We start from the raw sequence: 23,619 nt of genomic DNA, 5'->3' as shown, positions 1-23,619 counted from the left end.
AGCCCCTTGAAACTCGGGGCCATATTCAGCTCAGTATTTTGTATCCTTAATTTGGGTTCCACAACAAATAGACCTGAAGACAAGGATTGAGTGCTAGTAGTTAATGTGTGAGGTCTTCCCAGGAAGCACCAGTAGGAGTGCAGGGAAATGAGATGGGGAAGGTAGGGAAGTCATTGCAGGGCGTGGTATCAAAACATTAAACTAAGGGAAATGTGAGCTTAATCCCAGTCTGGGGAATGGTGGTTGACAGTAGAGATTATGGAGCTCGGTGTCATCCCACCCAAAGGGTGAGATGGCTGGTTGTACCCACCAACTCATGTCAGCCAGTGATTGAAGGCTGCTCCTGTATCGCTAGCCTGCTCTATAGTTTCAGCTTGGACATGGGCAGTGCAAGCTTCAGCAGCTGGAGAAAGTCCCCTGGCAAAATGCTGCAGGCATTTACAGCTGGAAGCTGAGCCTATGTGCACTGTGGGCAGGGCACCAATGGCAGTTACTACACGTAAGTTCCTTTATCCCTCATGCACTGGGGAAGACTCTGGGAATTCAAAGATGTTTGTGGTCATTTCTTTGTCTTTGGGGCACTCATACCCTGGACAGAAAATGGCAACAGAGTGTGGCCATGGCTGGAGTTGGTGTATACACTGTAAGAAAACAAAGGAAAGTAAAATAAACTCTGCTTGGGATCATTAAGGACCATCTCAGAAAGGAAGAGATGTATGCACAGTTTTTTTTTTTTTAATTTTAAAATTTATTTCATTTGGTAGGGCAAAGTCTTAGTTTTGGCATGGGGGATCTTTGATCTTCATTGTGGCTTGTGAAATATTTAGTTGTGGCATGTGGAATTTAGTTCCCTGACCAGGAATCGAACCTGCCCTGGGAGTGCAGAGTCTTAGCCACTGGACCACCAGGGAAGTCCATGTACTGGTTCTTAATGAGATCAAGGTAAGTAAGATTTTGCCAGGATGCCAGGGGAGTGGTGGGGAAGGTGAGGGTGGGGAGGTAGGAAGAAGAGAATTCTAGGTGGAGGGAATAAATGACAAAGATGGAGAGTAATGACCTATTTTGGAAAGAATGGCTGTTCTTTAATAATTAGAGCTTGGAAAGCATTGAGGGACAGGGTATGATGGAAATGAATGTTGAAAGATATGTTGGAACCAGGTTGTAAAAGCCTTCTTTGCCATGCCTTTGGTACTGCAACTTCAGAATCACACTGGTTTTACAAACAGATTTCCAAGAAAAGCTTTCAGGAATTCCAATTTGCAGTGACAGGCAAGAGTGATTTCCTTTTACAAAAAAAGCTATGACTATACATTAAACTTAAAAATATTATGAAACTGAGATTCTATACTTAGGCTTATATAGGGAAACATATTTTTTCCATAAAATTTTATTATTTAGAGTAGAATTTCTACCTGTATCTTGCCTAAGCCAAGAGCAGGACTTTCGTTCTGTCCCAGTTACTATATTTGGTACCATTGCCTTTATTAAGTTTTTTAAAAGCTTTTATTTATTTACACTTGTTTATTTACTTTGCTGGGTCTTCGCTGCTGTGGGTTTTCTCTGGTTGCAGTGAGTGGGGGCTCCTGTCTAGTTGTGGTGCGTGGGCTTCTCATGGCGGTGGCTTCTTTTGTTGTGGAGCACAGGTTCTGGGGCGTATGGGCTTCAGTAGTTGCAGCACAGGAGCTCAGTATTTGCAGCTTGTGGGCTTAGTTGTCCCATGGCATGTGGAATCCTTCTGGACCAGGGATCAAACCCGTGTCCCCTGCATTGGCAGGCGGATTCATAACCACTGGACCACCAGGGAAGTCCTGGTACCATTGCCTTTAAAATATTTAAAATTATCCTAGCTAGAGTTAATTTCCATGTGAGGATAGGCACAGGATAATTTCCATGTGAGGATGTTAGCACTGATCTTTTAAATAATACCAAAGGTCGGGCTTCTCTGGTGGCTAAGATGGGATAGACTCTGCCTGTGATGCAGTATATGTGGGTTCGATCCCTGGCTCAGGAAGGTGGCCAGGAGTAGGAAATGGCAACCCACTCCAGTATTCTTCCCTGGGAAATCCCATGGACAGAGGAGCCTGGCGGGCTACAGTCCATGGGGTCGCAAAGAGTCAGAGAAGACTTAGTGACTAAACAATAACAATACCAAAGGTCATCAGTTATTCTTTTGAGATCCAGATAAACCGCCTCTGGTGGCAGTGCTAGCATGTTATCCTTTTCTACCAATTTAAAAAGCCATGTGATTAAAAAAAAAATTATCCCTTAGATGTAATTGTTGACAGCCACTTCATTTACACTCTTCAACTTACATTCATCTCATTCTTTAGTAAAAGTAAACAGAAGTGCTGTGCAATGTATAGAAAGGCAGCCACAAAGAAGCCTCAGGAGGTTTCATCCATTTTAAGATCTTACTCAACACAGATAAGTCACTAGCAGTTGAGACTCCACTGCCTGAGGAAGGACCACTTTGTTTTTCCAACTATTCACCCACTTTATAATAGAATTGATTCCAGGTTCCATTTAGACTAATATTCATATGAAATGCAATGGTTTGGATTATTCTGATCAATGTCAATAATGAGGCAATTACATTCTTATTGAAAAAAAAAAAAGGTGGTATTTTGGAACAATGTCTCCTTTGCTGCTGCTGCAGTGCCTCTGAGCTGTGCTTATCTAGAGGAATATATTATGGCTTCAGGAAAGAGCTGCCAAAAACTGAGGCGGGATATTGCATTTCTTGGTTCTGTACTTAAGGAAACCAGCTATTTTCTTCTCTCTCTCTTCCCCAAGGGTGTCTTAGTTAGAAATAAATGTGATTCATTTTCAGTAGAAGAGGGGCTGGAAGATGGCCCTGGGTGTAACAACATCAAAGCATGTGATAAATAAAGAACACAAAGCCAGAGAAAAATACATTTAGGAGGCCATTTTGGACTTGATTGGTTGAAAACTGACAAGTCCTTCCCCTAATGCTTGTGGCTTTGAACCATGAGGGAAATATAAAAAGCAAGAGGGAGAAAGTTACTCAGCCAAACCTAGAAGGGACTTTGCAAAGTTTGTGTGTTGGATAAAGGTCCTTCCTCAAGTGCCTGAGATTGTGTTAGCACATTCATTCAGCAACACATCTGGGAAAGCATGACACTGATGGGCCAGTGCTTTCAGTGGGGAAATGCTTACAATAACATGCAGGCACCCAGCATGCAAACAATAGGGCAAGATTGCCCCTTGTTTGGAAACGTTTAAGCCTGTGCCCCTTCACTGCTCTGATCCATGCAGAGATTATGAAAGGGGTTTTGAAAGGCAGCTTTTTGCCCCCTGAATCCATTCTCCTCTCCCAGGTGGCAGAATCTATACCCCAAGATCCCCTTGCAATTAGGTGTGTCCACGGGACCAAGTTCTCCTCAATGCTGTTTGAAAATGTGCAGCTTCCAACTCCTTTGCTGGGTCCTCTTTGTGCCGGTCATAATGCCAGACTTACTGCAGCCTGGCTTTGACCATGGAGATAAGAACTATGCCCTGGGGGTCTTGGAGTCACAGATGAAGGCACCCATGAGTCTTAAATGACTTCATTCCCAGGATCACTGGAGTCCTGGGATAATTAAAGGAGGACAAGGAACAATTCAATGGGAAGATTAGAAGAACCCTCACACAACCGTTAGGCTGCATAGGACCCACATAATAGCTGAATCCTGTCTCCAAGGTGTGGGTCCTTATGGAGGCCTGGTGAGTAGTCAAGAATCTTCCAAACCAGCCTAACATTAAGCTTCTTCCACTGTGCATGACAGGGGACTGGGAGAACCCTGTAGGGATGTATGATAATTCACCCAATGCTGCAAACAATGATTCAGCTCACCTCCCATCTTCCCATCTTCTCTTAGTGTGCTCTTGGCATCTCATGATCTCCAGCATATGAAGAATCTGGACTATTTTAGATATATTGGTCCTTAGGGTCTTCCACCATGTCCATAATTTGTAGATAAGCAGGCAAATACTCACATATACATAAATATTAAACTTCTTGAGAAAAGGGAGAAAAGTTGATGGAAGTAACCACCAGGTAACTCTCTTTTCTAGAAGTACAGACTGAAGAGCAGTAGCTGTGCTTGAAACAGGATGGGACACATGAACATGTGTCCTGATTCTGGAACACCTGTGTTCTTCCAAAGCACAGGATACTCCTCTGATGCCATTGATGCTGTCATAGGCCAAATCTTCAGTTTTTTCATCTTGCTTGACTTTATGCAGATAGTTAAAGATGGGATCATAGCACTGTTTTGAGGTAAAAATTTTAAAAGTGGAATTTTGATTGGAATTGCATTAAATATAAATCATTTTTGGAAGAATTGGCATCTTAATAACATTCTGTCATGACAACCAGGAGTATGGCACAATTTTATATATTTAACTCTGTCTTTAGATGTCTTAGTAAAAGTTTATAATTGGAGTTCTGCATATTAAATAAATGCAGTTTGTTTTTGTTGCTCTTGTGGGTGCGTTTTTCAAGCATTTATTCTACTTGGTTACTTTGGGGAAGGAAAACATTTCTGTATATTTACCTTGTGTGTAGCCACCTTACTGAATTTTCTTATCAATTTAAATAATTGTAAGTGGGTTTTATTTTTTATTATTTATATTTTTATTGAAGTATAGTTGATTTACAATGTTGTATTAATTTCCACTATATAGCAAAGAGATTCAGTTATATATACACTTTTTTTCATATTCTCTTCCATTATGGTTTAGCATAGGATACTGAATGTAGTTCTCTATACTATACAGTCAGACCTTGTTGTTTATCCATTCCATATATGATAGATTATATCTCCTAACTGCAACCTCCCACTCCACCCCCTTCCCCCTTGGCAACCACAAGTTCTCTGTGTCCTTGAATCTGTTTCTATCTTGTAGATATTCTGTGAGAATCATATAAATATTCTGTGAGAATCGTGTTGATGTACAAATATCTGTGGGAGAAGGTGAGCTTCATGTCCTACCACTCCACCATATTGATTTCTCCTCCAAGTGGATATTGTTTTGAACGTGTATTGGTTTTTTTGAAGATCTTTAAATTTTTATTTTTACTTTATTTTACTTTACAATACTGTATTGGTTTTGCCATACATTGACATGAATCCATCACGGGTGTACATGTGTTCCCAAACATGAACCCCCCTCCCACCTCCCTCCCCATAACATCTCTCTGGGTCATCACCGTGCACCAGCCCCAAGCATGCTGTATCCTGCATCAGACATAGACTGGCAATTCGATTCTTACATGATAGTGTACATGTTTCCTACTTTTAGATTTCTCATTGTTAGTGTATGGAAACACAATTTATTTTTGAGTGTTGATTTGGCATCCTGTAACTTTACTGAATTTGTTTATTAGTTCTAACAGTTCTTTTGGTAGTCTATAGAGCAAACAGACAATTTCACTTCTTCCTTTCCTATTTGGATGCCTTCTATTTCATTTTCTCATCTAAGGGCTCTGGTTAGGACTTTTAAAAGTGGGAAGTGGGCATCCTAGTCTTGTTCCTGATCTTAGAGGAAAAGTTTTCAGCTTTTCACCATTCACTATGATGTTAATTGTGGGCTTGTCATATATGACCCTTGCTATGTTGAGGTACATTCCTTCTATACCTAATTTATTGAGAATTTTTTTATTGTGAAAGTGAGAAGGCAATGGCACCCCACTCCAGTACTCTTGCCTGGAAAATCCCATGGGGTCGCTAAGAGTCAGACATGACTGAGCAACTTCACTTTGACTTTTCACTTTCATGCATTGGAGAAGGCAATGGCAACCCACTCCAGTGTTCTTGCCTGGAGAATCCCAGGGACGGGGGAGCCTGGTGGGCTGCCATCTATGGGGTCGCACAGAATCGGACATGACTGATGCGACTTAGCAGCAGCAGCAGCAGCAGTATGTTGAATTTTGTCAAATAATTTTCTGCATCCATTGAGACAATCATAGGATTTTTTCCCTTCATTTTGTTAATATGGTATATCACACTCATTGATTTGCGTGTGTTTAACCATTCTTGCATCCCACGGATAAATCCCACTTGACCATGGTATACGATTCTTTGAAAGCACTGGTTGAGTTTGGTTTGCTAATATTTTGTTGAGGAGTTTTACATCTATGTTCATCAGAGATACTGCTCTGTAATTTTCTTGTAGTTTCACATGAATCCTTATTAAGACGAATTCTGGAGAAGTCAGAGTAAGAGTAGGAGGTGATATGATGCTGGAAGCAGAGATTGGGTGATGCATTTCAAAGATTCAGGAAGAGGCCAGAAGGCAAAGAATACTGATGTCCACTAGAAGGCTGGAGGAAGAGAAGGAATGGATTCTCCCTGGAGACTCCAGAAGGAACCAGCCCTGCAGCACCTTGACATTAGCCCAGTGAAACTGACTTTGAGTTTCTTGCCTCCAGAACAGTAGGAGAATAAGCTATTATATGTATTACAACAGCAATAGAAAACTAATACACTTCCTTGCTCCCTACAGATTTTTATCTCTTAAAAAGTACTTGCAACCTCAACGTGTCCTTCTGGGGGAATCTAAACTATAATACTCACATCTTTGCTCTACTAGCTGTCCCCTTCTTACCACTCCAGGCAGCACAGTGTCTTTTTTTCCGGACAGTTGCTGGCTGGAGTCTCTACCAGCAACTACCGAAATACTAAACCTGCTACCAACATGCAGCCATATTTATTAATTAGAGGTTACGCTTTCAGTACTCTTGTCACTTGCTATGACAGTGTGACAGGAGAAATTTGTTTACATGAAGTCACTCTTGGAAGTTCAAAGTGATTTGGCATTCATTAATTTCATTTGATTAAAACTTTCATTTTCTTCAGAATGATTTTGAAGATTTTTAAGGCACTTACTCATCAAGTAAATATATTGTAGTAAGAAAGCAAAGTAAACATCTATTGTATTTGGGAATTACTTACAGAGATAGAATCAATTATATCTGGGTTGAGTGGAAAGGGAATAGTAAGGGGTATAAGGGCTTCCCTGGCGGCTCAGACGGTAAAGAATCCGCCTGCACTGCAGGAGACCTGGGTTTGATCCCTTGGTTGGGTAGATCCCCTGGAGGAGGGCATGGCGACCCACTCTAGTATTCTTGCCTGGAGAATCCCCATGGACAGAGGAACCTGGAAGGCTACAGTCCATGGGGTCTCAGAGTCGGACACGGCGGAGTGCCTCAGCACAAGGGGTGTAAAGTAGCAATATTGTTGGATGGACTGCTGCCACAATCTGAAAGGTGCGTTTTGAGTGGCCCACTACCACTGAAGTGCTGCCAGGGGAGCCACTTCTCAGTCAGGAAACTTCAGCCTCAGCTGCTGGCATTGGAACCAGGCCACCTCAGTTATGCTCTGCATCCACAGAATGGAATTCTCACACCTGGCCTCTATTGCGACGTAACTTGGTTCCAAATTTGAGCACTGGATGTGTGCATCTGTTATGCAGAATCTAAATCTCATCCACAATTTTAGTTGTAAGGGATCTGAAAAACAGACCTTGCAGCTTTCAAGTCTCTGTGAGCCAGGAAGGCCCAGAAGGAAGTTGGAGCAGAATTGAGCAAGCCAGTCCACAAAACCTAGTACCACCATGTCTTTCCAACAATATTGGAACCATAAAACAGAAAAAGTGTTTTGCGTAATGTTCCTTGGAATGGAAAACTCTCTTAGGTACAGCAGCCCATTCCTGTTAATTGTGATCGATACTCATTACTATACATTTTTTCTGTAGCAATATTGGTTCTTTGCTTGTGCCAGTATTTTGGTAAGCTTTAGTGAGCCCGTTTTTAAAAAGCTGCTGCAGGTCACAGACTGCAAGTTTCCTCTTTTAGCTTTCCATGTGTCAGCCAGTGTCTGAGAGCCTAGGGCATTGGATAATAGTTATTGGCTGATGATCTTGAGCCTTCATTCCATAACCAAAGGGGAAAGTTCTTGAATTAATGTAGAAATTATTTGTTGAATTAGATCCTGGGGCTATAAAAGTTTGAATTCTGCCCAACCATAGTAATTTTTCTGGACTATTGCGATGCTATGATATTTTCAGCATCCAGAATCCATGTTCAGAGGAAAGGAGAAAAGTTTGCTCTGCAGAGACATATGCATGAAGTTCTATTTGAATGAAGCTGAGGACCTTTGGAGGTGGTCACAATTTTTCCTTCTTTCTCGTTTCATAGTGTTTCATTTGCTAAGAGTTCTAGTTCTGTCGGATGCTGTAATGGGGGAAGAAGCCACACCAACTACTCTTCAATTGACAGTTGCTTTGCCTTTGCTCCTCATGGAAAACACTGGAAGCCATTTATTTAGCTTTGAGAAAAGAGCATTTTAAAGGCAGATGATTGTTAGCTTTTAGACTTTACTCCTGGATTTTCATGCATGCATCTTCAAAGATTTTTGGATTGCAACGAGAAACTAAAACATAACTTTAGGAAGATGGCTTATCCATCCAATGGTTGTGAAAATAACTGCTCAAATATGAATTGTGAAACTGGGCTCTTAGAGCTATAAGAGCAAGATGTTTCTTTGCAGAGAGCATCACCAAAGTTTGTGTATCACAGTTGAATAATGATAAGGAATCTTGGCCAACCAGCAGCAAAATATAAAATGTAAACATCTGAGAAGTTGGCAGCAGTGAGTTGGAAGGCTACCCCATGGGGTCACAGGTGTGCAAAGTAAATGCTAGGTGATCCGGCGGGAGCAGTTATTGCAGGTGGCTTCCCTGGTGGTTCAGATGGTAAAGCGTCTGCCTACAATGTGGGAGACCTGGGTTTGATCCCTGGGTCGGGAAGATCCTCTGGAGAAGGAAATGGCAACCCACTCCAGTACTCTTGCCTGGAAAATCCCATGGACAGAGGAGCCTGGTAGGCTACAGTCTATGGGGTCGCAAAGAGTCATACACGACTGAGTGACTTGACTTTAACTTAACTTTAACTAGGACTAGAGGCTGCAAGACAAGAGACTGAGGTTTTCTCTATTTGCTCCCCAAACAGATGACCAGGAAACTAGCCATTAATTTATGTGTGTACTGCATATTGTACACATCTCTCTAGAAATATTTTCTATTTTTATCAAACAAATCCAACACTGGGCCTTCTTTTATTTTTAATTGGAGGATAATTGCTTTATAATATTCTCTTATTTTCTGCCATACATAACATGAATAAGCCACAGGTATATAAATATGTCCCTTCCCTGTTGAACCTCCCTCCCACCTCCCACCCCTTCCCCGCCCCCCCTAGGTTTTCACAGAAAACTGGATTTGGGTTTCTTGCATCATACAGCAAATTCCCACTGACTATCTGTTTTACATATGGTAATATGTATGTTTCAACATTACTCTTTTAATTCATCCTTCCTTCTCCTTCCCTGTGTCCATAAGTCTGTTCTCTGTGTCTGCGTCTCCATTGCTGCCCTGCAAATAGGTTCATCAGTACCATCTTTCTAGGTTCCATATATATATGCTAATATATGATTGTTTGTTTTTTCTTTCTGACTTCACTCTATAGGATTGGCTTGGGCCTTCTTTTTTTAAAAAAAAAATTATTGTAGTTGTTTACAATGTTGTGTTAGTTTCTGGTGAACAGCAAAGTGATTCAGTTATATACTTTTCATTTCCAATATGCTTTATTACAAGATATTGACTACAGTTCCCTGTCTTATACACTAGGACCTTGTTGTTTATTTTATATATAGTAGTGTGTATCTGCTAATACCAAACTCCTAATCTATCCACAAACTCCTTAAGTTATGTTTACCAAAGAGGAGAGTCCCAACTCCTTTCCTCTTGGTAACCATAACTTTGTTTTCTCTGTGAGTCTGTTTTGTAGATAAGTTCATTTGTATCATATTTTAGATTCCACAAATAAGTGATATCATACAGCATTTGTCTTTCTCTTTCTCTTTCACTTAGTATAATAATCTCTGGGTACATCCATTTTGCTGCAAATGGCATTATTATTTTATTTTTATTTTTTTAATATAAATTTATTTTAATTGGGGGTTAATTACAATATTGTATTGGTTTTGCCATACATCAACATGAATCTGCCACAGGTATACACGTGTTCCCCATCCTGAACCCCCCTCCCTCCTCCCTCCCCGTACCATCCCTCTGGGTTGGCTCAGTGCACCAGCCCCAAGCATCCAGTATCACGCATTGAACCTGGACTGGCGATTCGTTTCATTTTTTAATGGCTGAGTAGCATTCCCTTTTATGTATGTACCCTATCTTTCTGTCAACGGACATTTACATTGTTTCCATGTCTTGGCTCTTGTAAATAGTGCTGCTATGAACACTAAGGTGCATGTGTCTCTTTGAATGGACATATGCCCAAGAGTGGGATTGCTAGATCATATGGCAACCCTATTTTAGTTTTTTAGGGAATATCCATACTGTTTTCCACACTGGCTGCACCGATTTATATTCCCACCAGTAGTGTAGGAGGGTTCACTTTTCCTTCCACTCTCTCCAGCATTTGTTACTTGTAGACTTTTTAATGATAGCCATTGTGAGTGGTGTGTGGTGACACCTCATTGTAGTTTTGATTTGCATTTCTCTAATAATGCTGAACATCTTTTCATGTGCCTATTGATTTATCTATATATCTTCTTTGGAAAAAAGTCTATTTAGAACTTCTGTCCATTAAAAAAAATTGTGTTTTTGGCTGCACTAGGTCTTCAGTGCTGTGCATGGGCTTTCTCTAGTTGCAGCAATTGGGGGCTATGCTTCATTGTGGTTCACCCTTCTCATTATGATGGCTTCTCTTGTTGCAGAGTGCAGGCTCTAGATGTGTGGGCTTTAGTATTTTCTTTGGCAATTCTGGATCTTTTATGGTTCTATATTAATTTTAGGATTATTCTAGTTCTGTGAAAACTGTCATGGGTAATTTGACAGGGATCTCATTAAATCTGTAGGTTGCTTTGGGTGGAATGCTCATTTTAACAGTTCTTTTCCAGTCTAGAAGTGTGGGATATCTTCTCATCTTCAGTTCCCTTTATCAATGATTTATAGTCATATCGTTTTGTTTTGGTTTTGGTTTTTTGGCTCTATCACACAGCATGTAGGATTTCAATTCTCTAACCAGGGATTGAAGCCTTTAAGGGGACCCTGATGTGAGAACCACAGCTAGTCTAGGGTGAGAGACAGTAGGCTGTGGTCATCTCAATTCAAACTTTTAATGAAATTGTGTTTCTTTCCATTTCATAGGGTAAGCTTCTGTGCAGTTAATTTAGACTGGAAGATAGTGCTCCTGGAACTATATGTTGCTGAGATCATCCTCATTAGAGCTGGGAAAATTCCTTTCAGGTGATTAACCACAATGTAGGACTGGGAGGAAATGATCTCTTGCTCATTTATACTTGTGTGTTATCTGACAATTATTTTTTAATTTATGTATTTTTGAAAAATTTTTAAAAATTCAGAAATTACAGATTATGTGACAAATACCAGCCAGTTTGGATCAACAGATACATTTTGCATATTTTTCCGTTACTTTGTACCACATGAAATTGAAGTGTTGTTATCTTTGTCCCAAAGCTATTCTCCTTCCTCTGTCTTTACTTCTCTTCTTCCCCAGAGGCAGCCTCCACCATGGATTTGGCAATAGGCTTCCATCGTGGCTCAGATGGTAAAGACACTGCCTGCAATGCAGGAGACCCAGGTTCAATCCCTGGGTCAGGAAGATCCCCTGGAGAAGGGAATGGTAAGCCACTCCAGTATTCTTGCCTGGGAAATCCCAGGGACAGAGGAGCCTGGAGGGCTACAGTCCATGGTGTCACAGAGTTGGGCACAACCACTTTTTACTCTGTGTTTACACTTTCATCATGTACCTATATATTCACAAATGATATTAGTACTGTTTTTGGTAGTTTTTCCTCTATATTGACACAGATGGTGTTATATGAGGCACATGATATAAACTTGCTTTTTTTCACTCAATTTTATAATTTTTGTCTTAATAAGGCATATCTAATTGATAAACTAATTCTCATTTCTTTTTCTTTCCTATGCTTTATAGACTTTGCTTCACTACCTTGGTGACAGACAAGGGAAAGGATGAGGGGGTGGTGTTTGAAAACTAATGTTATTCACTTGCCAAAGGTGATAAAAAATTACCTCTTGAAACAAAAGATGGTCTGCTTAGAGTTGGGAAGATGGCTAGTCTAACCTAGAAGAAATGAACTGGTTACTTGGTGCTGATTTCACAATGAAGACTATCTGTACCATCAGGGTGTTTGCACTCATGTTACAGTAATCTCTAAGTCAACGGAGCTCAAGCTTACTGTGGCCATTAAGGACTCAGTGGATCTTTCCTCTTCTGATTGTCATCCCTAGGAGGCCTGGAATTGTGCATGCTGTTTCCCAGTTTGACCCTAAACTGGGGGAAATGCAAGAGAGGTGTTTGCTGCTGCAGGAAGTCCAGAGCCAATCCCACTTTTAACACATTCTCCTGCCTTGCATCAGGTGACCACGAAATTAAATTTTTTTTCCTTCAGTTTAAGGATGGATAGGTTTTCACTGGGACTAAATTATGGTATCTGCTTATGGAAAGCTATTAAGGGTTGAATTATGTTCCCCTCTGGGATATGTTTAAGTCCTAACTACCCAGTACCTCAGAATGTAATATTATTTGGAAGTAGGGTCACATAGATGAAATAGGTAGAGATGAGGTCATAATGGAGTAGGGTGGGCCCTTAATCCAGTATGTCTGGTGTCCTTACAAGAAGAGGAGACACAGAGACAAGAGACACACAGGGAGAACTGCTGGGGTCCAGCCCTGGTGGATCCAGGGAATTCGAAGGGGGGATGGAGTTGGGATCTTAGGAAAGAATTACTTAATTAGAAATATAAAGAGACATTAGGAAAGAATAGTGTAGTAGGAAAATTAGTGGAGAAAAAGATGCTGAATAACTTGGTTTACGTGGAAAACCAATAAAACTCCAAGACAAAGAGTTTGCACCACCTACATAGGCCACCGGCACCCGCTTGAATAGCAGAGGGTGCCCTGGCTTGGGCTCCCGCTCGCGTGGGTCTTAGAAGCCAGGGCAAGTAAGTAGACATGGCGAGCCTCCACGCTCCAGATGGGAATTCAGCCAGAAAAGAAGAGAACAAGAAAAGACCACACAGGGGAAACCAGTCTTTCTAAGAACTGGTCCGAGAAACTGGTCTGTCCTTTATTTTCCAGGAAAGCTTTTTATACTTTTGGTTGTACATACAGATCAGTGGATAATACAAAGTTATGCAGGGTCAGCAGCCCTGACCCTTATCAAGACCAGGCTTTCTTTCTGCAAATCTTTCCGTATACAAAGGGTCTCAGGTGATTTACATTATCTTCTGGCCAAAAGGCCTGTTAACATTTTATGGCTCTCTTCCTTAATGAATGTTAATCTCATCTTCCCTGTAGTGTTTTTCCTTAATCTGCATCACCCTTAAAGCACTAAATAAAGTTACATCCCTATAGAACAAAGGTGCAATGGGTTATAACAAAGAAGGTACTTAACTCAAAGATCTATGTTGCTACTTGTTTTTCAACTATATCAACAAATAAAAGATATGAAAATTTGGCAGCAAGTATTGGCTCAACAAATGAAACCCTTAATCAGTCCTATTCTAATGATTTTTCCTAGAAGTTCTTAAGCTTTCAGTGCCCCTCGCGGTTGGGAGGCTGTAAACAATTCACATGCGCAGTTGTAAAAATCCAGACAGAAGGGTCAGGTAAGTTAGAAAGCTATCAGAGGGGTTTAAGCCAAGACATTCTTTTTACTCCCAGGAGACTTATTGACTGGAGCTCTAAGTGAATTCCTTTTAGAGGAAGGTGGTGGGGGACAGCCCCTGTTAATGTCAGAAGCGTAAGCGAAAAGCATAATGCAGTATGGCAGGCAGACTCTGGGTTTGGGGGTAGATGCTCAAGAAAATCCAGCAAGGCTCCCTTAAGGCTGGACTAGCCTTTGCCTGTCGGACCCCTTAACCTCATGACCTTTTCCACGGGTGGGACTCCTCGTGCTGGCTCCCGGCAGAGAACTTCATGAGATAAGAGGCAGAGAGTAAAGTGATGGATCTATAAACCCAGGAATGTGGATGGTTGCTGGCAATCACCAAAGGCTAGAAGAAACAAGGAAGGATTAATTCCTAGAGCCCTCAGAGGGAGCATGACCCTGCTGACATGATTTTGGAATTCTAGGTTCCAGAATCATGAGAGAATAAATGTCTGTTGTTTGTGGTACTGTTACAGAAGCCCTAGGAGACAAATACAAATGAAAAGAAGAGTAAGTTTAGCTCAACTCAATATGTTAAAGAGAGCACCCATCACATGTAGGTAAACTGATTATTCCAGAAATGTTAAGGGATTAGTAGTCTAGTTAACTGAATTTTCTGGTTTGAGCATTAACCATCTTACTCTGTAATTTCTACCAACAGTACTACATGTACATGTCTAAACATCTGGGTTGTGAGTTATAATGAAACAAAAAAATCCATATGGCCACCAAGTTCCCTGTAGATCCTATAATGTTACCATGTTCTTTTAATAAAGACATTAAAGTACTGGAAGACATATTTAACTGAACGTCCAGGATTAAGAAGATAATGTGATATAATTAAAACTATATTGCCCTTAATTTTCCTCCTCCTTTGATATTTCATAAAATACTTTTAGATATTACAAATATATGCTCATTATAAATCTAGTTATGGTTGCTGGTCCAGTACTATAGAATTATTCAGTTTATTCCTTTCTTCTTCCTCTTTCACCACTTCCACTGTGGCCACCAGCATCGACCATCAACTGCCTCCTCGTCCACCACCACCTCCTCCACAACTGCCTCCAGCACCACCAACTTCAGCGCCGCCGCCACCCTTACTTCATGCTTTAGGCAGATTTTGTGTTGCTGGGTTGGCCAAGAGTTATCAAACATTTCCCAAAAACAAGACTTGAGGAAAAAGGACAGATGACTCAGAGTCTACATATGTAGCAAGGTAGGGGACATAAAAATTTATATGTATATCCTTAATATAAGCAAACCATGAAAATGGGAGATTCTTAAGATGCAAAAATAAAGTATTGTATTAGTCCAGATCCAGATGACTACTTTTAGCCACGGATGTCTTCAGCCATCATGATGAGTTTGGGGTAGATCTTCTATTAGGTAAGTCTTTAACTACCCAATTCATTAAAAAACATGGCAGTCACAGAGTCATTTTGAGTGATCTCTATTGACCAGGTTTTAGAACTTTTACATGAAGAGACAGAGTCTTATTATTTTGGTTTTTCCATTTTGTGTAGGATAAGCATGCATGATAGAGAATAAGTATTTGATGATTTAATTCCTATTGTGATTCTGAGAGTTAAAGCTACAAATAGTTTTGAGTTTGAAAGTACACATGTGTACTTATTTTTGTTATTTTCTTTGAAACAGTAATACAGATTTGGCCAGATCTAGCAAACTTAGAGATTTATTTATTTATGTACATATGTATGTATGTATTTATATTGAAGTACAGTTGCTATACAACATTATATAAGTAACAGGTGTATAACATAATGATTCATGGTTTCTAAAGGTTACACTTCATCTAGTTAATATAAAGTATTAGCTATATTTCTTGTGTTGTAGCATACATGCTTGTAGCTTATTTTATACATAATAGTTGGTACCAGATGTATTTATTCTTTGCCCCAGTAATTCCACCTCTTAACATTGCTACACAGATACACATGTACATGGAAGAAAGGCCATGTGGAGAAGGTTACTTATTGCAGCATTGCTCACATCCTAGAGTCTAACACTGGGGCACTAGGTTGTGAGAAAGGCCTGTTTTACTGGAACACAGCCACATGCAAACATTACATATGGGTGAAAGACTATTTTTGTGTTACAGGGAGGAGCTGAGTGGTTATCACAGAGACTACATGGCCCATAAAACCTAAAGTAATTACTATCTGGCCCCTGGGGGGTAAAAAGGCTTATGAACCTCAGCTCTAGGTGATTCAATTAAAAAAAATCTTACATATGCTTGTATAGTACACTCAGATACATGCACAAAACAGTTAAAAAAACCCAAACCATGAGCTTCACTCCTAAGAATGCATAGGAGGGATGGTGTTCTTTTTCAGTCTGACAGTCCTTCCCCTCAAGAGAAAAAGTGGGAAGCAAGATTGCTTCATTTTAAATTTACCTGACAAGTATTCGTTGGGTGTATACTCAGGGGAAGGTACTCCAGGGACTCCAGGATGTAGAGACGAAGAAAGCATGATCCTTCTTCTTGGGGGCAAGGGAGTCAGACATGTTAAACAGTTACGATACAAAATGATGAGTGCTGTAAGAAAGAGAAGGGAAAAGTGCTGTGGGAGCATCAGCAGCCGCACAAAATGTGTGAATCTGCCCAAGGCCTGTAAAAAAAATCATGAGAGAGGTTATTTACAAAAGGGTGTCAAGGTGAAATAAAAATTGCCAGTGAGACAGGTTTTACTCTTTCTGAGCAAAGGAGGGTAGTGAAAGAACACTTGTCTAATTTAAAACCTAAACAAATGGAGAGAGGTGAGAAACCACTGGCTTTACTTCCCCTGTGCTGAATTTTAATTTTCACTTTAGTTCACATGGCTTGTTTTGGACACTGTTCTAACCAAGGTTTTCTTAGTATTGCTCAGATATGAAACAAATGGCAAAGATATAGGACAGTTCATCCATAGAGGAGAAAGTTCCAGATCACACCGTTTCCTAGATGGCCTCCATCTGCTCCGGCAGACCAACTCTCCACCCTTTCTACTCTCCTTTCAGGACTCAAAGGCTGGCCTGCACGGATTACATGAATATGCTTTCTGGCCTCTGGCTTCCACTTGGGTTCAGCCAATGAGAAGACCTGGCTGATCGCATGAAGGGGAAGAGAGTGCAGTTCCAGGTATTTGTTTTCCCACTTTGTCCTGTAGGATCGTGATATGCTGCATCCCTCTGCTGAAGGGAAGACGGGGCAGGTTTCACTCAACTCTCACTGTATCCGGGTTCCAGTAACTGCCTTTCCATTGGCTTTTCTGTGCTCTGTTGTTACTGGCCTGGGGGTACTTCATTGTTTCTGGTGATTTCCCTATCGCCTCCCACACATTTGTCAGCAATTACTTTTTTTTTTTTTTTCTGTATTTCTCATTTTATTTTTATTTTTTTTAAATTAATTAATTTATTTATTTTTAAATTTTAAAATCTTTAATTCTTACATGCATTCCCATACATGAACCCCCCTCCCACCTCCCTCCCCACAACATCTCTCTGGGTCATCCCCATGCACCAGCCCCAAGCATGCTGCACCCTGTGTCAGACATAGACTGGCGATTCAATTCTTACATGATAGTATACATGTTAGAATGCCATTCTCCCAAATCATCCCACCCTCTCCCTCTCCCTCTGAGTCCAAAAGTCCGTTATACACTTCTGTGTCTTTTTTCCTGTCTTGCATACAGGGTCGTCATTGCCATCTTCCTAAATTCCATATATATGTGTTAGTATACTGTATTGGTGTTTTTCTTTCTGGCTTACTTCACTCTGTATAATTGGCTCCAGTTTCATCCATCTCATCAGAACTGATTCAAATGAATTCTTTTTAATGGCTGAGTAATACTCCATTGTGTATATGTACCACAGCTTTCTTATCCATTCATCTGCTGATGGACATCTAGGTTGTTTCCATGTCCTGGCTCCTCACATTAGCCTAGCTGACTGCTATGCCAGGGATGTGAGCGATGCAGTATATTCCTGTAAGGTTTCACAAATCAAAAATTTTACTCTGTTCCATAGCACTGATTTCCACAACCTTGTCTTCTAGCACACTCACACCCAGAACATCTGAGGCAGATGTTCTTCTGCCTCATTTATCCTGCTGTTGATTCCTTCTAGTGTTTTTCATTTCAGTTGTCATATTCTTCAACTCTGGTTGCCCTATTTTATATTTCTGATTCTTTGTTAGAAACTTGTAACTTCTCACTCTCTGCATCCATTCTTTTCCTGAGTTCTTGGATCATTTTTATGGTCATTACTCTGAACTCTTTCTCGAAGTGGGGATTCCCTATCTCCACTTCACTGAGTTGTTCTTCCCGGATTCTATTTTGTTCCTTTACCTGGAATATGTTCTATTGCCATCTCATTTTGTTTAAATTTCTGTATTTTTACATATGTGGCAGGTGACATTTCTCGACTTTGGTGATGTGGCCCTCTATAGGGGATATTCTGTGTGACCCCTCTTGTAACCCAAGGGCCAGGGGCCCAGCTGGTCCAGGGTAGGTTCGACCTGTGTTTGCAGACTTAGTTCCACGGGTTCCATGATTGCTGTTTACTTGTTTCTGGTGTCTGCCCCCTGGTCGGTGAGGCTGGGCCTCAGGTGTCAAGAGGTGGCTGTGGGCTTAGGAAGTTTTCAGGCAGCTTCTCTGTTGACTGGTGGGGCTGTGTTCAGACCCTGTCAGTTGTTTGGCCTGGGGCACCCCAGCATAGGAGCCTACAGGCTGTTGGGTGGGGCCATGTTTCAGTGCTAATGACCCAAGTAAGAGGTCCACCCGCAGCAGGAGTTCATATAGATAAACACTCATGAGTATCTCCGCCACCAGCGTCCATGTCTCCAAGGAAGGCCACAGCCACCACCTCCCTCCCTAGGAAACCCCATGAGACCAGCAGATAGGTCTAGCCCAGGCTTCTTTGAAGTCACTGCTTTTGCCCTCTGTCCCAATGAGTGTGAGACCTTGAATGTGCCCTCTAAGAGTGAAGTCTGTTTCCCCCAGTCACGTGCAGTTCATGCACTTAAGTCCTACTGGCCTTCAAAACCAAGTGCTCTGGGGGCTTCTCTTCCCAAGCCTGGCTCCCTAGGCTGGGAGCCTGACATGGGGCTTAGAACTCTCACTCCTGTGGAAGAACATACTTAACATAATTATTCTCCAGTTTGTGGGTCACCCACCCAGATGGTATGGGATTTGATTATATTGCAAGTGTGCCCCTCTTACCATCTCATTGTAGTTTCTTCTTTATATATTGAGAGATAGAATATCTTTTTTGCAATGTTCCAGTCTTTTTTTACTCATAGCTGTTCAACAGTTCCTTGTGATTTTGGTGTGCTCATGAGAAGAGGTAAGTTCACCGTCCTTGTAGTCTGCCATCTTGTTTCCAATTCAGTTTCTGTGAATCAGAAATCCAGATATGGTTTAGCAGAGGGGCTCTGATTCAGACTTATTCACCAGGTTGCAGTGTTCAGTACAGTTCAGCTCAGTCGTGTTCAACTCTTTGTGACCCCATGGACTACAGCACGCCAGGTTTCCCTGTCCACCACCAACTTCCAGAGCTTACTCAAACTCGTCCATCGAGTCGGTGATGCCATCCAACCATCTCATCCTCTGTCGTCCCCTTCTCCTCCCACTTTCAATCTTTCCCAGCATCAGAGTCTTTTCCAATGAGTCAGTTTTTTGCATGAGGTAGCTAAAGTATTGGAGTTTCAGCTTTAGCATCAGTCCTTCGAATGAACATTCAGGACTGATTTCCTTTAGGATGGACTGGTTGGATCACCCTGCAGTCCAAGAGACTCTCAAGAGTCGTCTCCAACACCACAGCTCAAAAGCATCAATTCTTCAGCACTCAGCTTTCTTTATAGTCCAACTCTCACAACCACACATGACTACTGGAAAACCTATGCCTTGACTTAGACGGACCTTTGTTGGCAAAGTAACGTCTCTGCTTTTGAATATGCTGTCTGGGTTGGTCATAGCTTTTCTTCCAAGGAGTAAGCGTCTTTTAATTTCATGGCTGCACTTACCATCTGCAGTGATTCTGGAGCCCAAAGTCTGTCACTGTTTCCATTCTTTCCCCAGTGGTGGGACCAGATGCTATGATTTAGTTTTCTGAATGTTGAGTTTTAAGCCAACTTCTTCACTGTCCTCTTTCAGTTTCATCAAGAGGCTCTTTAGTTCTTCACTTTCTGCCATAAGGGTGGTGTCATCTGCATATCTGAGGTTCTTGCTCTTTCTCCTGGCAGTCTTGATTCCAGCTTGTGCTTCATCCAGCCCAACATTTCTCATGATGTACTCTGCATATAAGTTAAATAAGCAGGGTGACAAGATACAGCCTTGATGTCTTCCTTTCCCAATTTGGAACAGCTTGTTCCATGTCTAGTTCTAACTGTTGCTTCCTGACCTGCATACAGATTTCTCAGGAGGCAGGTCAGGTGGTCTGGTATTCCCATCTCTTGAAGAATTTTCCACAGTTTGTTGTGATCCACACAGTCAAAGGCTTTGGCATAGTCAATAAAGCAGAAGTAGATGTTTTTCTGGAACTCTCTTGCTTTTTGATGATCCAGTGGATGTTGGCAATTTGATCTCTGGTTTCTCTGCCTTTTCTAAATCCAGCTTGAACATCTGGAAGTTTATATACTGTTGAAGCCTGGCATGGAGAATTTTGAGCATTACTTTGCTAGTGTGTGAGGTGAGTGCAATTGTGTGGTAGTTTAAGCATTCTCTGGCATTACCTTTCTTTGGGATTGGAATGAAAACAGACCTTTTCCAGTCCTGTGGCCATTGCATCACTAAAAACAAAGCTAGTGGAGGTGATGGAATTCTAGTTGTTATTTCAAATCCTAAAATATGATGCACTCAGTATGCCAGCAAATTTGGAAAACTCAGCAGTGGCCACAGGTTGCAGTGTAGTTGTCTGCTAAGGCTGCTGTCATGTTGAAGCTCAAATGAGGAAGGCAGAGTGGTAGAATTCACTGTTGCAGAACAGAATGAAGAAAAAAGAATGAAAAGGAATGAGGACAGTCTTTGGGACAACATAAAATTCACCAACACTTGCATTACAGAGCTCCCAGAAGGATAGGAGAGAGAACCAGGAGGATAAGAGAAAGAAAGAGCCTGGAAGTTATTTGAACAGATACTGCTGAAAAATTCCCTAGCATGGGAAAGGAGAAAGCCACCCAAGTCCAGGGAACTCAGAGAGTCACATACATGATTCACAGTATTCTCCAGTTTCTGACTTACGGTGCTCCTCCAAGCTCAGGACCCCATGCTGCTTTCCAAGTCAGTACCCCTTCCCACCTTCTGACTTACTGTCATCCTCCTCACACAGGAACTCCACTCCACACCAAGGACTATCTCTGCATAGCTTTTGTCTCACAGTGCTTCTCCTCATCAGGAACCCTCACCTTCTCCAAGTGAGTATCTCTTCCTGTGATCTCAACTATGCCCTCCTCCTCACTCAAGACCCTCCAGTCCTCCCCATGTTAGTATCTGTGCCTAGCTTCCAACGTAGTGCACAACTAGTCACACAGGACCTCCACTGCTCTCCAAGTGAGTATATCTGCCCACGTTCTGACCCATGGCTTGATCCTTTCTCACAAAATCCACTCCTTTCCAAGTGAGAACCTCTTCCTAGTTTCTGCCTTCCTTCCCAATCAGGAACTACACACCTGTCGAGTTTTGTATCAGCCTAGTTTCTGAATTACTGTGCTCCTGCTCACTCAGGTTCTCCACTTGTCTCCAAGTGAACATCTCTTTCCAGTTTTGAACTAACCCTCTTCCTCACTCAGGACCCTTCCCTCCTCTCAAGCGAGTATCTCTGCTTAGTTTCTAATTGACTGCGCAACTCCTGTCTCAAGAGCAGCACTTCTTTCAAAGTCAGTCTCTCTGCCCATTTTCTGTCCTATGTGATCCTCCTGACCCAGGACCTCCTCTATTCTCCAAGTGATGTCTCTGCTCAGTGTCTCACCTATGTGACCCTCTTCCCTCAGCACCTCCTCTCGTCTCCGAGTGAGTATCCCTGCCCAGTTTCTTACCTATGTGCAACTCCTTTCTCAAGACCCTTCAGTCCTCTCTGCGTTAGTATTTCTTCGTAGCTTTCAACTTATTGTGCTCCACAGCACCTCCACTTTCCTCCATGTGAGTACAGCTGCACACTTTCTGACCTATGGCCTGTCCTCACTACAACACCCACTCCCCTCCAAGGAGATCCTCCCCTTAGTTTCTGACTGACTTCCTCCTTCTCAGTCAGGAACTACTCACCTGTAGAATGTAGTAGTTCTACATGATTTCTGACTTACTGTCTTCTGCTCACTCAGGATTTCCTTTCTCTCCACGTGAGGATCTCTTCCCAGATTTGAACTCTGCACTCCTCCTCACTCAGGGCCCTTCACACCATTCCAGTGAGTATAAGTGCCTAGTTTCTAACTAACTGTGCTACTGCTCACTCAGGACCTCTACTTGCTTCCAAGTGATCATCCGAACTCAGGACCTCCTCTTGCCTCCAAGTTAAGTATCCTTGCCCAGTCTCTCACCTACCCGCTCCTCCTCACTCAAGACCCTCCCGCCCTCCCCATGTTAGTATATGTGCCTGGCTTCTACCTTAGGGCTCTACTTCTCACACAGGACTCCACTGATCTCCAGGTTAGTATATCTGCCCACTTTCTGACCTATGGCTTCATCCTTTTCACAACCACCACTCCCTTTCGAGTGACAACCTCTTCCTTGTTCCTGACTTACTTCCCTCCTTAGGGGGGAGGAACGACACACCTGTAGAATTTAGAATCTCTGCCTAAATTCTAACTTACTGGTCTTCTGGTGTCTCAGGATCTGCATTCTCTCTATGTGAGCCTCTCTCCTGGACTTGATCTATGTTCTCCTCACTCATGGCCTACACACGTCTCCAACCAGTATCACCACCTAGTTGTAACTGCCTGCACGCCTCCTTCCTCAAGACCACCTCTTCTTTCTGAGTCAACAGCTCTTAACTTTCTGCCCCATGTGCTTCATTCACTCAGGACCACTTCGCCTTTGCAAGGGACTCTCTTTGCCCAGTTTCTTACTGATGTGGTCCTGCTCCCTCAGGACTTCCTCTCCTGGCCAAGTGAGTATCCCTGCCCAATTTCATACTCCTCCTCACTCAAGACCCTCCAGTCTTCTCCCTGTTAGTATCTGTGCCTAGCTTCAAACTTAGTGCGCTACTACTCAAACAAGACCGCCACTATTCTCCAAGTGAATATCTCTGCCTATTTTCTGATCTATGTGCTCCTCCTCACTCCTCTCCAGGTAAATATCTCTGCCCAGGTTTTCTCCTTTGTGACCCTCCTCCCTCAGGACTTCCTCTTGTCTTCAAGTGAGTGTGCACTCACACCAGAGCCTCCAGTTCTCTCCATGTTAGTATCTATGTGAAGCGTCTAACTTAGTTTGCTAGGACTCACATGGGACTTCCATCCACTCCTCTCCAGTTGAGTATATCTGCAAACTTTCTGACCTATGGCCTGTCCTCTTTCACATCACCCACTCCTTTCCAATGAGAACATCTTAGTTTCTGACTTGCTTTGCTCCTTCTTAATCAGGAAGAATATAACTACAAAATTGTGTATCTCCCCATACTTTCTAACTTACTGTTTGCCTGCTCACTTGGGATCTCCATCTCGCTCCAGTTTGGAGCTAATACTGTACCGCACTCAGGACCCTTCACTCCTCTCCAATGAGTATCTCTGCTTAGGATCTTACTGACTGCACTACTCCTATGTCATGAAACCACTTCTTTCTGAGTCATTATCTCTGCCCCGTTCCTCACCTGTGTGATCCTCCTCCCCCAGGAGCTCCTCTCCTCTCCC

General features: G+C 42.1%; 1 long non-coding RNA gene across 1 annotated transcript; it reads right to left on the bottom strand.

Moving 5' to 3' along the window:
* Positions 1 to 13,181: 13,181 nt before the first annotated feature.
* LOC132658775 (uncharacterized) lies at positions 13,182 to 22,297 on the bottom strand. Its single transcript, XR_009598786.1, has 2 exons — positions 16,198 to 22,297; positions 13,182 to 14,124 (listed from the first exon to the last, which is right to left on the bottom strand). It is a non-coding gene; the product is annotated as an uncharacterized LOC132658775 (long non-coding RNA).
* Positions 22,298 to 23,619: the final 1,322 nt, after the last annotated feature.

Source organism: Ovis aries, chromosome X, assembly GCF_016772045.2.
Source record: "Ovis aries strain OAR_USU_Benz2616 breed Rambouillet chromosome X, ARS-UI_Ramb_v3.0, whole genome shotgun sequence".
Classification (NCBI taxonomy): domain Eukaryota; kingdom Metazoa; phylum Chordata; class Mammalia; order Artiodactyla; family Bovidae; genus Ovis; species Ovis aries.
This window is presented reverse-complemented; position numbering and strand designations above follow the sequence as displayed.